We start from the raw sequence: 12676 nt of genomic DNA, 5'->3' as shown, positions 1-12676 counted from the left end.
CTGCTGCAGTATTCATTCCCTCCCTCCTTCCCCTAGTCCTATCCTTCCTGGATGTACAGGTTACCTCTTGGGTTCCTTGGACTGGTGTTCCTACTGGGGCAATCAGTTCTGTTTATGATAAGCCTGAATGTCACCTTTATGTCCTACGGTATGCAAGGAGCATTTGAGTGACATTCAGGCATACCTTTAAATGCAACAGGAAGTTTTTGGTATACCGACTGGACAATGGGCTTCCATGGCAGGGAATCCCGAATGTTACAAATACTGCAGTAGTGAAGGCAAGGACATTTACCGTTATGGTAAGATTTTACATAACTGTACCTTCTTTTGTATATCTGTCTCTCACTAATTTTATATCATGCTTTACTTGGAATAATTGCTTAGAGTCGTATACAAGGCTGTGGACATGAAAGAATAGAATTTTGTGAATGAAACGTAATTGAATAATTTAGCCTTGAATGTCACACATATTGATTACTGGAAAAAGAAAACTGCAGTGGTTTAAGAGTATGATTTCTGAACTTACAAAATGTACTTTAATTATATCTGAACATGCAAGATACTAAACAATATAAAAGTTTAGGAAAAAAGCAGTTGTAACATGAAAATACAAGGTATTCTTTTATTTTTCAGGATACTGGTTTTCTCATAACATGTAAAGCTTCTAACTGCAAGAATTTTGACACGTAAATGCATTTTATCACTCATTTTTCTTTATAACATGATATGTACAGCTTTACAAATATACTATATCCTCAAGGGACACTTGTCTCTCTACAAGACTGAGATTTGAGCTTGAATCCCTGACAATATTCATAAGGCATTAGCACACATAAAATACTGAAGGTGCAATTACATATACCAGCTAATGTTTCTGGGATAACTACATGGCCGCACAGCTTTTGTGTGCAGCATTAAGAGGCAACTACACATTTCATTTTGCATAGCAACCTGGAAAGATCTTAAATTTGCAAGACATTGCCATTTAATTTAAAAGGGCAGAACATGAAATACACTACTGAATTTGCACCCTAAGTAGCTTCTGCTGCTGAGGTATTTACCTATAATTGTGACTGTTTTGTCTTGGGATGGGCCTGTTATTTCGCTGTTTAGACAGTTTTAACCTAAATAGAGGTATTACGATAGCATATGGTAAATAATATGACATATTTCAGGAAAAGGAGGGTAAACCATTAATCTGCTGTAAACATTTATTTACTCCTTTCCAGTGCACCACAAATAACATTTCTAGTTTAGGAAAGCAAGTAGAAACAAGCTATATAATTTTAGCTGGTCAGTTCTTTCAAAGAAAGAAAGATCAAATAATGTTTATTTTGTTGCAAACATCTATTTTATCTTTTTGAGTCTAGCTCAATAACACTTCAAGTTAATTAAGACTTTCGTTTCTCAGTCTCAAGGCATACAGTGTTTCCAGCTAACTATGGTAAAGTACCTTCATATCTAATCTTACATTTAGGTTAGCATATAGAACCTAGCTATACAATATCAACTAGAAGATTGTATCAGCCCTGTGTGAAATTAACATATGCAAATTCACTCAAACATTAGCAGTTATTCACTGATACAAGGCTGATCTTTCACTTGAATCAGGGGAATGCAGATACTGTTTAGAAAACAGACAATAATTATAAACAAAAAAAAAAAACACGAGCACTGCTGTAACTGCCAATTTCTTTATTCACTTCATCCTGGTACCTCGGCCTCAGAGGCCTTCAATGGAATAACTTAACACAATCCCAGCAGCCTTTATATATTCCATCTTAACATCAATTCACATTTTATTTAATTGAATAATTGATTAATTTCCTTAAATATTTGTTAAAGTTTAAAGATGTACCCCCAACACTATGCACATCATTCCTTTACCAACCTATACCATTATTGCCATTATATGCAACTAAATGTCACACAAAAAACAAGAGAAAACATTGACCCTCCCCTAAAAAAATCTACTATAAACAAGCTCATTGTATGAATATCATTACCACTATTTTTTCTAAACTACTGTTTTTTCATTTTGTTTCATTTTAATTTTACTTCAGTTCCATCCCCAGCTTAAATCATTACACATCCGTTATATTAATCTTACATCTTGAATGTTAAATATGAGTTAATGTATCCAAAATACTCACTCCGCCTAGCCCGTCAGACCTATACTATGCTGTCAACACCATCAACTAAATTAACTGCCTACGTCCCCCAGTCAATATCCAAATTGAGACCCCCTAGGATATAAAATGCCCAAATATACTATCAGCTTGGTTTAGAACTTGATTAACCTCCACTTGAATTCATCCCCTCCCAAACTACAACCTTCAAAGGGTTGTGCTAACACACTAAAGCAGAAACTATCTGTGCTACCCCCATGGGTGCCACAAAAGTGTTGAGCCAACAGACTATCCATCCTCCTATTTCTTACATCTCCCAAATGCTCCAAAATTCTCAATTTTACCTTCCTTTTAGTCTGTCCCACATACCATTTACAAGGTGTGCATCCACAACCATTGATGTAGACCACACCACATGAATCACATCCAAATTCATTCTTTATCAAAAACTTCTTCCCATTTATTGTTCATCCATCAACATTTTTCATTTTGTCACACACTTTGCATGCACCACATGGGAATGCACCCTTCCTTTTAACTATATCATCCATGGCCCTTGGTCTCAGCAACTCTTTTAAGTTATTGAACCAAGCATTAGCAGTTATTCACTAATACAAGGCTGATCTTTCACTTGAATCAGGGTAATGCAGATGCTGTTTAGAAAACAGACAATAATTATAAACACTGTTATACTTTGTTATACTACTGCAACTGTTATCCTCAAAGAAATATTGATAGGTGCACGGATAAAAAGGGATATGGTGCTACAACATAACTGTAGACTTTGTCTCAGTCACCAGCATATTTTAAATTTATATCCAATAGATCTGTGATGAGCCAGTGATGAGAGGAGCATCACATCCTGCCACTTTGAATCAAAACTATCTAAAGAAGTTAAATACACAACACCAGCCACTGCCATCAAAAGTTACACAAAACTATAATAAACAAGCATTATTTGCTGAAGGCAATCCTATCTAAGCCCCTACAGTACTGTTAGATAAATAAGGTAACCCATGGGAAAAAGTGTTTGTGTTCCACATCTATAGCATTCTATTGCAAGTATAGCTAGCTTCGTTTCTTCCACTATCTGCTTCTCTCTCTCTCTGTATTTATATATATATATATATATATATATATATATGTATACCAAACTGAACCCTTGGTATAAAGTTAATATTACATTAAGTTCCCTAGAACTTGAAAAACATCATCACTGTCATGTTAGGAGGCTTAAAAATAACACAGAGAAACAATAGTAATGGCTTACATACCATCATATCTATATTGCAAACAAACCCACAGGAATAACTTTCTGCCACTTAAAAAGCAAATTACTCGAGCCAACTAATTTGTAGCCTTTTTAATGACTATAACATACATATCTGTATGGCAGAGTGCATTACGTTTGTTGGATCTATGTCAAATCAGTGAACGATCTCTTCATTGAACTGCTATTCATCAAGACCGCAACAGTGAAGAATTCATTCAGGGAACATTTATATTATCAAATATTAACTCATTGAATTACATAAGTTGGCCAGCTGCTAAGACACCAATACGTACTGTTGAATTACATCAGCAGTTAGAAATACTGTACAAAGAAAGCATGTACATATTAAAGTATAGCAATACTTGATATACTCCTGTGAGTGTCTACTTTAACTTTAAAAACAGAATGTATTGTACAATACAGTTTTATAAGCAGATTACTTTAAAGTGAAATACAAAGCAGGATAGTAAACGTCTCTATCTGTTACGTAAAGCTGCTGTATAAGTAGATTTCATGGGTACTATTGTACATTTCAATAATTTAGTTTATATGGTATGTATATTGAGTGTGGAGAGTGTTGTTTTGTGTTTAATGTACTTATTTACCAGGGTAGGATACCATCTGTGATGTTGCCTAACAATGGCAATTTGATGAAGTGGGAGTCAGTAAAATTAACATTTTCTGAATAAATTCTTTGATGTGGTTTCAATGAATAGCAGTTTGATGAAGAGATCATTCAATGGTTTGACATAGATCCCAGATTGCATTAAGGTTGTTTGTTTGTTTACTTATCTATTTATTGCAATTTGCTAACCAGGTAGATGGGCAGATGCAATGATTCTTTTCAGCCATGATCCAGACTCCAGTAGAGCAGTGAACAACAGTAACAATTATAAAGAGATGTTGATAAATTTTCAATAAACAAAGAGCACAAATGATAACCAACAATATATTAGCTATCTGCGAACCCATAATTCATGTGAAACTATAATGTTACACAGTTATTTACAATACTTAGTTTGTTGATTGGACAAAATTTGCCACAGTTGACTCAACAAATAGGAAAATGTGAATGTCGTCAGGATCCATGAAGGAAGTGTTTTTGGTCTTTTATAAAACCTTAATAAACTTAACATGGTTTGGCAGTGCTTATGTAGTTTTACTTTTGGAGCATCTCCTTTATTTCTGTTTTCACATGTTTATGAGACATAATACACTATAAAGCTTTATACAGATAAAAGGTAGTTCCATATAAATTAATTACTAGTGTGATTGCATATAAATAAACTGAACACTAGTGCTAGCACTAGGTCATACGATCATAGGATCATAGCAGATTACTAGGCTATTGACCCAGAGGTCATTTTAAACCTAGCCTTTTCAACCCAATGTAATATCATAGAAGTGCTAGTCAATACCCAAGACTGCATTTAGTGATGACTGCCCATGTCCAGGAGGGTTGTGGGTACTACCCCTGGTAAGAATTTACATTGCCCCATCCACTCATCCAGATTCCTCTTGAACAGTGTCATATAGGTGCTCTGTTTCACATGAATTGGTAGTCTGTTCCAAAGATGTGGCAGTTGGTGGGTGATAAATCTGTTCCTCCAGTATGTCCTATTTAAGTCACAGGCCATATTTAAGGTCTTTTGTATATCTGTTTCTGTCAGTGTCTTTGTTGCAGTACAGCCAAGATGCACTAACAATTGTAAGTTAACACTATCACTATGCTGAACATATGCTTCAAATACAAATTTTTTTTATATATTCAATACATTTCTGCAATGAACTTTTCAGTCTTTCGAATAATTCCTAACTCCAGAACAATCCACACAGGTTTATTTAAAAGTCCACCATATATGAAGGATTGAATAGGATAATTTACACTGGACTCCTGGTCTTGTGTTTGGCATAGTTCTGTCTGTGCTATAACTTAACTAGGAGACACAATTTCAGGAGTCTATTTCTACAATTCTTGATTGGCATTGTTTTCACAGTCACTATTTTCTTGCAATAATTTTTATTTTGACAATTGTCGTTATTCATTTGCCTGAGTTTCTTCTATACAGCTAATTATCTTTTTAATGAACCACAAAAGATCTTAGTTCAGCTGTTTTAACAATTTCAGCTTCAGACTGCAGATGTTCTAATGGCATTTGGATTTTTACCCATCTCTGACCTGTAACTCTGGTAGTCCTTTACATCTTTTATCATAATAATGTTTCTGAATCTGCTGATTCTTTATTACATTTATTTTACTTTATATTGATTTTTCAGGCATATGCAATGTAGCTCAAGTAGACAGTTTGCTTTCCTCCCTTCTTCTCATTAAAAGTTGAGTAGATAAAAGCTTGAGTCCCCATAGTGAATTATTGCTACATTCTAAAATTCCAAGGTGACATTCCTCACAGGTTTTGATGCAGGTCTTTTCCATGAAATACTTCATCAGTCCATTATGTAAAGGATATTATTCACTGGATTTTATATGCCTGATTTCCTGATGTGAGTATTGAATACCATTGCCAGACACAATAACATCTGGAATCCCCATCTTGATAATACTGACTTTAATGTGATAATGGCAACACACTTGTATCTTTCAGTTTTATTGTTTCAGGGGACTTAGTATAATAATCTATAAATATGAGAACATAGCTTCATTAAAATGGAACAAATCTGTGTACTGAACCCTAGAAATGATCAGGAATGGGGTATGATATCATCTCCTCCTCTTGACTGCTTTACTGCACACATTGCAGATGGTGCAGCCCTGCAATGCGTCTTCTAAATTAATTACCTTCCCTGTCCAAAACATTGTATATCTTACTATTCGCTGATTTGATTCATGTATGCTCTTCATTTACTTCATTTCTCATTTGACTGGGTACTATGCTTGAAACATGATTTATTTCTGTCATGACTGAAGAAAAAAAAGACTGGAAATCATTCCTTACTAATGATTTGTACTCAGGCAAATCTTATACTGTAATTTGTTTTAGTAACAAGATATATATCTCTGAAATTATTTTATATTTTCTTCTCTTTGTCTTTGATAACTGCATAACTAGTGAACAAATCTCTAGTTCTAAAAGTTATTTGTGCTTTCCTGGTAATTATGCTTTATTCTTTACAACTGCTATGTGTAGTTTCTTGTCTGGCCTGGGTTTCATTTTAACACCATACTTCTGTAGATTAAGTAACATCGTCTGAAAACATGTAGGTAGCTCGTATGTGGAGTACAGACACTCCCTTAATATGATTTGCAAGAGTTTGTAGACTACTTCCATCAGAACATCAGTAGCACATACATATTAATGGAATTTACCACATTCCTAAATTATTGCTAATAGTTCATTTTCTGGTTGAACATATATTTTTGTGCATCTGTAAAAGCTATTGACTTATAAGCAACTAGTCTGTCATCCAATAAGATCACAGATCCTACAACATTCTGGTCAGCATGTACTTGTAACCCAGCTGGATTATTTTTAATGCTGTTTGATTTTGCTTCCTGTCAATCATCAGCTCCCTCCAGCCAATTGGCCCATCCATTACCAATCATCAGGGTGAGGGTCAACAGTGGGAGTCTGTCATCCAGACAGCTATTAGGGTGGTTCAGGGGTTTTCAACTTAAGCACCACATTCCCCTGTGAATAGTTATATCACATATTTGAAGGGGAATGTGCAATGGGGTGTTTATGCTGATTGTCCCTCATTTCTGCAAGGAAGATTTCCAACAAGCAACCCTGCCCACTCCCTAAAACACAGGAAGTGGTTTCAGCTGCCTCCAGTTCAGAAACTGCATTTTTATATGTGCTCAGTGCCACTATCCTCCTCACCAGAAAGATGAGTGGCCCATGCCCCTTCACTCTTCTACCTCCTTGCCTGGCTCCTCCAGCACTGGTGTAACTAATTTAACCCCAGTTACCTGTTTCACAGTAAGGACTCCATCCTTGTGAGCCACAGAACCTGGTATAGCTGAATGGATTATTCGCATCACACTTTTAACAACAGCAACTATAACCAGTTTCTTGAGCATTTCAAAGCTAGTTTCCTATTCATAGATCCATTCAAATCTTTATTTTGCTCTAAAAGTATCCTTAAATGCATAGGTATCTCAGACTTTTTCTCCCAAATCTTGCAATGTAATGCATTGTTCCCAAAAACTTCCCTATTGCCTGTTTGTCTTACTGCTTTGACATTTGCATAATTGCTCAGATTTTGGTCGCTCAGGTTTCAGACCCTCTGATATTACAATGTGATATATGTATATCAAAGTTATCACACTGATTTTACATTTGCTCTTAATTAACTTGAAGTTATATCGACTTTATTTAGGAGCTGCATCAGTCTCTTGTCATGCTCTTCCATTGTCTTACTCCAAAATAATAGACAATCAGTTATATTTATATCATGTCAGGAGGCTTAATAAATAACACGCAGTCAAAAAAGGAATGTCCTAACCTTCGCAAAATCTATGTTCCACCTGAAGTCACTCAAGGAACTTTATACACACAACATGTAAATCACTCTTGCTAGATTGTTACCATTATAGCTATGTACCCATATATGATAACCAGAAACCACAAACATCAATGACAAGGTTCCCAAAACCAAAGAATAAACAGTGGAATTGCCACTACTACCATTTGATGTTTGTGATATGATGGTCAAGTACTTAGCAAACAGTAAGAGCAGGTGGGAACAGGACAATTTATGTTATGTTGTACTGATGACAGAAAGAAAGAAAGAAAATATATGTGATGTATAATGTACGTAAATGGAAAAAAGTTAACATGTTTTTTTTTTCTATTAATACATGTTTGCCTGTGCCTTAAGTAATAATTTAATAAAAGTGCTTAAAGAAAAAAGTACTCAGCAATTCAACACAAAGTGGCATATGACATGGCTGACACCTTTGTATTTGGTATTATGTTATTTTATCCTACTGTCTGTCACCTTCATCTGCAACAAAATATAGCAACAATTTCAGAACAAATTGTCAAACCTTTTGTAATCAGGCTGATGCAGCATGTATGTGGTCAATATACCCAAGGAATGGAGCCTAATTAATTCTATTAATTTTGGAAAAAGTTATGCAGAGACAAGTAAAAAAAAAATAGCCTCATGTGATTGCACAGCCTGTAAGCATTACCAACATCTGGATGTGGAATACTAACTCAGTTAATGAAAACAGGCATTGCTAATTTCTCATTTGCAAACTGGCCTACAATGACCTGGGGAGGTGATATAAAGATCAAGGCTGTTAAATGAAAAGAAGTTATTGGAATACCTTATCAGGAACTCACCTTATTGAATCATGTACCAATCTACAAAGGCTTTTGAAAAGATGAAAACTTTGTACCCACCATAAGTCATTATTGCAAAAAATAAAGAAATTATTATAGATACTCTTTCTTAAGATAAACCTCAGCTTTGGCCGGCTAAGAACTTGCTGTATTCAACTGGACGTATAAGAGAATTTAAGTACCTTTATCTGCACTTTTTTTTTCCAAAAAATACAGTATTTAAATTGATTTTAAGTGTGTGTTGCAGGAATATTAACTGAACTGAAAGTTAGTCAGTGTTTGCTGAATTTTGTTATTTGCTAGTAATTACAGGTGTGGGGGTAGCCACATTCTTTGATTTCCTGTCCTTGCCCATTTAAGTGGTACAGTGTGAAATATTTTCTGCTTAAAAACCTCAGCTTTGACCGGCTAAGAACTTGCTGTATTCAACTGGACGTATAACCTTTATCTGCACTTTGACTTTCACATTTCTAGTATTTGCCCACTTGATCTGTAAATCTGGTACTGCATATAGAAATTGATTTTAATTGTGTGTTGCAGGAATATTAACTGAACTGGAAGTTTTGACTCTGCTCTTCGGTTAGTCTCACCCACCCTCCCTGTTTTTTGTTTTGGTGTTAATCTTAGTGGCCTTGAAACTGCCCGCCCCTCTTGTAAATTTGTGTTTGGATACTCCTTCTGGGCCCATCTCATTTGCTCATTCAACTGAGTGCAGTGAGATCATATTCTGATTTCAGGCACTCCTACTGTGTACAAAGAGAGCATCTGGGAAACAGAAAAAAAATTTAAGCTTGTTTCCTGCCTTTCCTGTTAAGTGGTATAGACTATCTGTAGGCTTCTGAGCCCCCAAGCCCTTCTGTGTTGGAGGGAAGCCTTCTAGCTTAGTTTTTTTTTTCTTATAACTAGCCAGTTTTCTAGTTTCAGCACTCAAATCTGTTTCTTTGATCTCAGCACTTGTTCAGAAAAAAAAAATTATCTGCTTTTACTGTACTTGTGTTTCTACCTACTTTATTTTACTTTTGCATCATCTTAAAAGTACTCAATTGTATTTATTACTGCTTGGTGTAACTCATTCTAAGCCTTTTGGTTTAAACACTTGGGCTTCGGACCAGTTGTTTTGCACTGAGAGGGTTTGTGGTCTGCACTGTAGTGGCAGAACAGGTAGCTTACATCCTTCTAGGTTGGGAACTGCTGATTGAGGGCTCAGTGTCTGTTATTCAAAAAGTGTATTAATTCTGGTTTAAGCACTTGGGCTTCAGGCCAGTTATTTTACATTAAGAGGGTTTGTGGTCTGCACTCTTGTGGGAGAAGAGGCTGGACTATGCCCTTCTGAGCTGGGAATTTCTGGTTAAAGGCTTATAGTGCATGCATATCTGAACTGCTTCTTACTGAAGTTGGTGCGCCTTGTTTGCTGTGGCATAGACTGGATTCGGGCCTGCTGGATCTAGCTTTGTTTGTGTAACTTGAGCACTAATCCAGGCATTCTCTAAAGTATTCAATTGTATTTATTACTGCTTGGTAGTAACTTGATTAAAGTGTAGCTATCATTCTAAGTCTTTTGGATTAAGTACTTGGGCTTCAGACCAGTTGTTTTGCATTGGGAAGGTTTGTGGCATGCACTGTGGTGGCAGGACAGGTAGCTTTCATCCTTCTATGTTGGGAACTGCTGATTGAGAGCCCAGTGTCTGTTATTCTTAAAGTGTATTAGTTCTGGTTTAAGCACTTGGGCTTCAGGCCAGTTATTTTACATTAAGAAGGTTCGTGGTCTGCACTCTTGTGGGAGAAGAGGCTGGACTCTGCCCTTCTGAGCTGGGAATTTCTGGTTAAAGGTTTATAGTGCCTGAATATTTGAACTGTATCTTACTGAAATTGGTACACCTTGTTTGCTGTAGCATAGACTAGATCCAGGCCTGCTGAATCTAGCTTTGTTTATATGCTTGTTGTTTGTTTGCTTGTTATTTCCCTGGAACGCTAATTCCACCCAATACTCGGCTTCTCAGCGCTTCTGTACTTATTTCCTTGTTTCACTTGAAAGAAAGTTACTGTTTGTCGTTTTTGCATTTAAGTTACCTGTAACACATTGCACTTAAGTTACCTGGCACTTGCTCACTAAAGCACTTGCTCACTAAAGCAATTATATAAGTCAGCACTAAAAATTAAAAGCACTACACCCTCACTCCCCACTGGCCCTTGTTTTCAATTATTAAGGAATTCCCAATATTATTCTAGCATGTCCAAAGGTCAGTTGTCAATCTCCTCTCCGGTCCAGCTGGTGAATCTGGGAATCTTGAGGCAATGTTACAACTGCCTCATGTACACAGACAACCCTCTCCTCCTCCCAACAAATTCCAACACATGTGAGAGATGTAACCATATAGCCAAACTGGAGGCTAAGCTCTCTCAACTCAGTACTGGCATAACCAGTCAGGAGGAGAAGGAAACCACACTCACTACAATTCCAGTCTCACATAGACCTACCACGACAGCAAACCAAACACATAATCACACAAAAACATACTCAGAGGCTTTAAATAAAGATCTGCCTAAGCAGCAGAGACCTCCAAAGCAGACACCCAAGCAACCGCTACCCCAAAACAAAACACGTGCAACACATATCTCACAAAGCCAGTGTGCCAAACAGTCACAGCCCTTAAGACTAAACAACACACCTGATACACTTGTAATAGGTGACTCTATCGTCAGGCACACTGACGTCCCGCTCACCAGGCTGGAAAAGGAGAGGGTCACGGTGAGCAGCCTGTCGGGCGCTAGGATCTGCCACATAATACAAGCACTCAGGTCACTCCAAGGCAAGTACAAATATGACTCAGTCATTGTCCATGCTGGTGTGAATGACCTGAGACATACCTCCCTGGACTACATGAAAAGAGACATAATGGAGCTCTCTGGGCATGTAGCCCAGGCCGGTATGACCCTGACCTTGAGTAGCATCTTACCCTCACCAAGAATGATGCCACAATATGAAGACAAGATGATCAATTTCAACAACTGGTTTAAGTACTGGTGTCATTCAAAGGGGATCCAATGCCTGTCAGCTTGGGATGATATGCTCGACAAGCCACGATGCTTCGCTAGGGACGGCTTGCACCTGTCACCCCTGGGCTTTCGGATATTGGCAAAGGCTCTTGCTACCCCCATAGTGTCTTTTTTAGGCAAGGCTCAAAAGACAAACCCACCTCCATAGGTATCACAAGGGATAAGAAACTAAGAGTAATGCTACTCAACGCCAGAAGTCTAAACCTCAAGACGCACTTTTCGAAACTCTCCTTAGCATGGAGAACATCGATATCTGTGCAGTAACAGAAACCTGGTTCAGGGCTCCCGAGAGCACCCCAGCACTACCAGGTTATACCTCATACCATGCTTTTCATCCCCAAAACTTGGACCGAACCACAAAAGGAGGGGGAGTATCGATATTCATCAAAGATACTTACACCTCCAGGTTGGTGGCAAAGCACGAAGCATCAGAGACTATCTATGTGCAACTAACAGTGGATAAAACTGCCTTCCAGTTTATAGCCTGCTACAGACCACCCTCCCAAACCCAGGAACCCCACTCGGCCTTTCTGAGAACACTGGAAAATATGAAGGTCTCTCCAAACACCATTATATTGGGCGACTTCAACTACCCAAACATAGACTGGGAGCATTACTCTAGCTCCAACACCCTAGCCCAAAGGTTCCTAGAATTTATAAACTCAAATGCTATGGAACAACTTGTTACCACTCCCACAAGAGGGGAAAACATACTGGACCTGATCATCACCAACATGGGGACTCTATGCTCCAGACCAGAAGTGTATCCCTCACTGGTAATATCAGACCATAAACTAATCTCACTGGATATTCACATCCCGACCCCACCCCCTACCCAGAAAACCACAGTGAAAAACTTCTCTAAAGCAAATTTCACACTCCTCAAAACCGAGGTGGAATCCTTCAAA

This window comes from Protopterus annectens, chromosome 4.part0 (assembly GCF_019279795.1).
Source record: "Protopterus annectens isolate FY-2018-M chromosome 4.part0, PAN1.0, whole genome shotgun sequence".
NCBI lineage: Eukaryota > Metazoa > Chordata > Ceratodontiformes > Protopteridae > Protopterus > Protopterus annectens.
Note: the sequence above shows the minus strand (reverse complement) of the source record.